General features: G+C 37.5%; 1 long non-coding RNA gene across 5 annotated transcripts; it reads left to right on the forward strand.

The window, feature by feature from the left end:
* Positions 1–683: 683 nt before the first annotated feature.
* On the forward strand, positions 684–6,012 carry LOC135588649 (uncharacterized). Of its 5 annotated transcripts, none has more exons than XR_010476385.1 (5): positions 684–1,015; positions 3,854–4,932; positions 5,311–5,394; positions 5,481–5,578; positions 5,666–6,012. It is a non-coding gene; the product is annotated as an uncharacterized LOC135588649 (long non-coding RNA). The 5 variants fall into 5 exon arrangements; XR_010476386.1 differs by having other exon boundaries at positions 3,854–3,937; XR_010476387.1 differs by having other exon boundaries at positions 3,880–3,937.
* The last annotated feature ends 247 nt before the right edge of the window (positions 6,013–6,259 follow it).

The following is a 6,259-nucleotide window of genomic DNA, read 5'->3' on the forward strand; positions in this document are numbered from 1 at the left end:
CGCTGGCTCATGTGACTCTAGACGGCACAAGAGGGGAGCTACCGACATCCCGAATTCTTGGTGGTGTATCCGACGTGGCGGCACGTCTTCCTCCCAAGGTTCTACATTTGTGCTGAAATCCACAGTACCCTCATCTCTCTCTTTTTAATGTTCTCGTTAGTTTCTCTTGGTCCAGCCATCTTAAATTTTGTGGTTTGCTAAGACAAATATTCAGCCTTTATAGTAAATTCTCTATTTATAAGTTTGAGTATATTTTTTAGGACTGTAATTAGTTTACTGACTTAGCAATAAATTTTGTTCATAACATTTAAGATTTTATAATAGTTTGCTTTTATTATAAAAAAAAACATGCCATGCTGCTGCCACATTTAATGTACAGTAATTCAAGTGAAATATAATTTGATCATTTAATTTACTGAAAATATTTATTTATTCAATTTCTAGGCCTTCTATTTGGCAGTAATTTTCCAAAAAAATAATAATAAAGCAGTATTCTTCAACAGAAAGCCAGAAATCAGTGCTCTGAACTGAGTACTCTTTTGCTACGGATGCGTCCCGACGCTATTCGGCCACCTTTCATCTGATTGGACAGTTCTCAAGTTTCATGTGGGCCCCGATATGTATCTCCGACCGAAAGAATGGTAGGGATTTGCTGTTGGGTGGGAAAATAATGTCGAATTATTTCTCCCTCGAGAGGGACAACCACCGTCGCTCCCAAACGCACGTCGACGGATGGAGCGCGCCATTTCCCGGTCCTCGCCGCTCGCGAGCAGCCGACCACCATCCCTCGGCGTCGGCGGAGAGCAGCCGCCTGGAGGAGCTGACGGCGCGGCCGGGCGTAGGCGGTCCCGCGGGGCGCGAGGGGAGGCCTGGTTCAAGGCCCTCCGCCAGGTCAAGAACGAGTTCATCGGTAACAAGACCAAGAAGCCCGCCCTCCTCCGCAGCGAACGGCCGCGGCGACGCTGCCGTCATCGTGCAAGCGGCCGCCGGCATCCTTTTCCATTCCGATGATAAGGTACACGATGATTTGGCCAAGTGTCCTTATGGTTTCTTGTTATTTTCCTTTACTAGCCTACAATGGAATGAATTGAGAGGTTCTTGGAAAATTATGCTCGACGAGGTTCGATTATGAGCTGCACGATGTAGGATAAGTGCGAGGGTTTGCTGGCATGTAGATTTTGGCAAGGTCATCTTTAGTTGTAGACAGGTAAAAAGTGGCATGGTTTACGAAGAACTACTGTGAAAGAAAGTATGGAAGTGATTGTTAGATTAAGGGCATCGTTAAGGGTTGTGTTGTCGGGGAACCAAGTGCTCCTTTTTGCTCACTGATGAAATTGCAAGTATGAAGAGTGATTTCATAGCGAAAGCTAATCACTGAGACGAAAGATTGCAAGTAAAAGTAGAATTTTAAAGTGGAAAACACCAAGATCTTTACTTGGAAAATCTTAGCAGGGAAGATATAATGAAATCTACAGAACAGACATAAGGCTCTATGAGGGGCATATGATCATCGAGATGGATGGAGGGCTTTCGTCCTTTCATAAACACTTTAATGTCATGTGGATTTCAATAACAAGAGGAGAGGTAGGTAACTCAACCAATAACGTCAGATACTTGAGGTATTTCTTGGAAAGGAGAAAGTGCACAAGATCTTGGTGTTGGAAATCCTCATTCAAGCCTTTGCTGAAATATTATGGTGCTTAGTGCATTGTTCCATCTAAGAGCATCTTGTATGTCAGCCCATTTGGTCGCTTGATTGCCCTCCCTATAACAGTGAATACATGAAAACTGCCCAAAAAGGTTAATCAAATGCTTGTTGTTCAATATGATGTTTAGTATTATCCAAGGAGGAGCTCGAGCAGCAGAACAAGTACTAGAATTCGCCTCCAGTTTGGACTCGAGTAAAACTTTCTCCTTTCTTAGATTTTTTTCCTTTGCACATGAGGTCTCACGATAAACAACAAATTTGTTTGATATAAACTTATACCTAGCAATCACACACGTATTCATCACACAGAAAAAAAATCCCGATTCTTGATCCTGTTGAGAAGCAGACCCATCAATATTAACTTTTATCCATCCTGTGGGTGATTTATGCCATCAAACTACAGTAGGGTTGCACAAGATAAGTCCTTTAAGCACTTGTTTTCTAGCATAGTAGTTTGTGAATGCTGATGTTTAAGAACAGGTAAATGTAAGATTTAGCTGCCTATTGTAAAAAAAAGAAAAAAAATTACATTACCTCCAAATGAACCATAAAAGGTCTGTAATGAAAGCACTCAGGATCACAAAGTTGTGAAGTATCATTTCCCTACTTGAGCCAAGTGCCATCGATCCAAGTCTCAAATTGCTGAATTTTGACATTTATACTCCTCTTTATGGACCTTCAAATTTCAAACCAGAGAAAAGTTAAATAATAAATGGAGAGATTACTCATGGAAAGACCCACATGAAGGACATGATTGTTCAATCATAATATGCATCTGAGCTAGTCTGTTTGTCATTTATGAAGCAATTTTCAGCAAAATTTCTGGACCCGATGGGATATGAGAATCCACCATGAATTTTATCCAACCAACTTATAGATGTATCCTTACAATGAACATTATCAAATATCTGTAAGTGGTCCTAGCATTGAAAACACTGTTAGAATTGGATTTCCAGACATGGTCATCGGAAGGGGCTCGTGCAATCTGCATTTGATTGGCAGTATCAGGACATTTTTAGTCCAATAACAATTAAGTATTCCAACAACCGAATGGATAAAATGATTACCTTGCATAAAGACCGATCATATTCTTTCTTTATTAATAACAATTAAGTGGTCCTTGAAGTAAGCTTTCTGCCAACAAACATATGAAAGTTCTAGCCATCCTTGAGAAAGCAGGTCATGGCTCCGTCAATTAATTTAATGAACCCCCCATGGAGCATCTGCATGGATCGTAGGAAGAACCTCTTGCTCCAACTTTAATTCCTCAATACATATATATTTCATGGATGCACAGGATTATATTTCACATCACAATAACCCATAGCCCATTATGTTGGTTTAGCTACATCATCATCCAAGTGGCATGCACCACAAATCTAGACTAACAAAGATCGTGCACCCTAAGACCTTCTTTGGATTTAGAAGTGATCTTGTCCCAAGCAATGAGATGCAACCTAGCCGAGGTGCAATCTTTTTGTCTCAAATAATCTGTAATGAGCTTCAATTTTAGGATTTGCTCAAGCATCCATGTCACAGTAAGTAAATGAAGAGGCTTCAAATTAAGAATCAAACTAATCAATACAATTCTACCTGCATGAAAGGTAAGTTCCTTGCCAGCTAGTAAGCTTGCACTTGAGTTTATGAAGTATTTCTCCATGAGTTGACATAGGGACTCTATTTGGTGCAATCGTAGCTCTCAGATATTTGAAGGGAATGGATCCCACCTCAATATTTGGCATAGAGCATATCTGAATCCTAGTGTGTCTACTAGCATGTTCCGGGAAACTAAAACCTCAGACTTAGTTATAAACTTATAATTGTATGTGATATTCTGCTAGTCAGGTCTTGACTAGATCTAGATCATACTTTGACTTGATTGGACTGATTTTATTTAGTAATGATTTTATAATATAATATTTTATTCATTATTCACTGAGTGGTTTAAATCATTTAATCATGATTAGTTGGTATTTATTATTGTACAAATTTTATGAATTACTAGTTTAGGGTGATTTACTTGATACCAATTAATTAGTTGGTATCATGAATTAACAAATATTTTAGAATTGTCTGGAAATATGTTTCTCTCAGTATTTATTCAAATATTTTAGAATTTTATTGATAAGTTATGATCCGTTGCAGAACCTAAGTGAAGGCTATTTTTACAGTGAGGCAGTTATTGGTAACGTGGTCTGACTTTTATGAGACTCATCTACATCGGTTCAGGTAAGTTTGTCTACATGGACAATAAATTTCACTTGTATTAGAAGTTAGTCTGGCCTCCCTTATCTTGCCCCGATGTTGTCACAAAGAACTTGCAAATTTTTTGGGCAATTTTTTATCTTGAGGGAAGAATGGGATTGTGTAGGAATATATCTGGATCTTCAGATAAGGTACACTGATTAGGTTGCAATAGAGCTTAATATATCATCATTAAATTAACAAGAAGCTGTAGGTCGATATTGGCAGATTAATAAGTTGATGTTATCATCATTATAAATGATAAAAGTTCTTAGTTTAACTAAATTTTTAGCTCCATGTTTACTTGGTTCAATATCAAAGGATGGTATCTACATGTTTATTTGTTTTCCATATCGTGTCGCCAATTCATTATTATTATTATATAAAAGAGAAGCAAGTGTCATTTGATTTTACGGAGGGATATAGTCCTACTGGTATTGTGATTTATAATACTAGTTTCTGCTGGTTTTTTGTTGTCAACATCTCCATAATATATTTGTTGTACATCTAATATTTTATTGTGTACAAAAGTGGATTAAAATAGACCTGCATTTCGTAACCTCTTGATAATTGTGATGTGACTCTGTCAATAATGTATCTCTAGAAGACAATGTTTTTCTAAATGTTGTTGTGAGACAGTTGCAGAATGCATCATCTGTAGGAGTATATACTCAGGTGTGTGTTCAATTGTGCCATCTTTGTCTACTTTTATATAACTTCTGCCAAATTCTTGCTGTTCTCTACCATCCTGTGTTTTTTTCCTGCTTTTGACTCGGACATATCTTCACGCATGATCATTAGTCGTGCATCAGTGCTAGTGAAATAAGAATGTACTAACTTATAAGTTGTCTATATTACTCTGCCAGCTTGAAGCTATTACTAGAAACTCGTGGCCAAGTTGCTGGATATTACTCCCACCAGCTTGAAGTTATTACTAAAAACTCATGGCCATACCTCGCTGATGGTTTTTTAGACTAATGGTGCATATAAATTCAAATATTGCATTCTCCTGGTATTAAAGTTAATGAACTTCCTCAGTTTTTCATGTCTGGCATTCTAAATAGAGTTTGCATCTCAGTAGATTTGACATCAGGTTTCAAAGAGTCGGATTGTAAAAAAGCTTTGGAGAAAAATATGGACAAACAATAATATAAAATTCTGTATTTAAAATTTATCTGAATCTTTAGCCTTTTTTTGGTAAGTGATGATTCTGATGTTCCATCAAGAGAAATTTCACCTAGAAGATGACATGCTTTGGCTTTGTTCAGACTTGATTCAAATGCAGTTGTTTTCAAGCAGAACTAATGATTTATTATTTGCTTAACATATATGCTTTATGATATAAAACTGTCTTTCAGGGAATGATTGTGCTCAATAACATTACGGCTGGAAGCAAGTCTGGGAAAGAGTGATGAATTATCTTGTTCTGCCCTGAGAAGATGGTAACATTCCCTCACTTGCACCTAAGTTCTCGCATAGTAAGGACGATTGGCTTCTCTATGATGCTTAGTGAACCTAACATTCCCAGCTAGTGCTGGTTTATCCAGTAGGGTCGCAAGTTTCCAAGAAGCAGGGATGATTTTTCAGCTAAAATTGATGCTTAATGATCCCTACTCGGACTGCAAGGTCTAAAATCTAACTGGCCATGCAAAACTATATTGTTTTGGTCAATGGTATTCCAAAATTCTAACTTTCAGAAATCCTTTATTGCAGCTTCATGTGAGAGCCATTATCGAGCAGTGCATCAGTATCTTCTGCTTTTGGTGTTGTACACTTGCTTTTGAATCCCCTCCAATTGGAATGCTGTTAATTGCTTTGCATTGACAGGTGAATACACGTTAAAATATATTCTTTCTAGGTTATCCACTGCTTCGAGGAATTGAGCGATGCTCCTTGCGGAGAAAAAGCTGGTGGATTTTCTTTTCTATTTTTGTTGTTGTTGTTGTTGTTGTGATACGCTGTCTATCGTCACTTGAAATGCTTTCGATGATCCGTTGTCTCTTTTTCTTTTTCATGTACGATAACACACTGTAATGAATGAAATCGGATGTTAATTCGAAGCTTTGGCCGAACTTATATTTGATTCTTTCAGATGAAATACAAGCAAACAATTGACAGTCTCCAATGATGTGAAGTTTATTGTGGATGTCCTCTTTGTTTGCTTCTGTCTAACATCCTTGGCAAAGAAAATCTCAATTTAAAGAATATTAATTTTTTGATTATTCGGGGATTCATAACCATTGGAAATATTTACGATTGTGTTACAAGACATCATATTAGTCCGAAAATAAATAAATGATCTCTGTT

Source organism: Musa acuminata, chromosome BXJ1-8 (genome assembly GCF_036884655.1).
Source record: "Musa acuminata AAA Group cultivar baxijiao chromosome BXJ1-8, Cavendish_Baxijiao_AAA, whole genome shotgun sequence".
Lineage (NCBI taxonomy): Eukaryota > Viridiplantae > Streptophyta > Magnoliopsida > Zingiberales > Musaceae > Musa > Musa acuminata.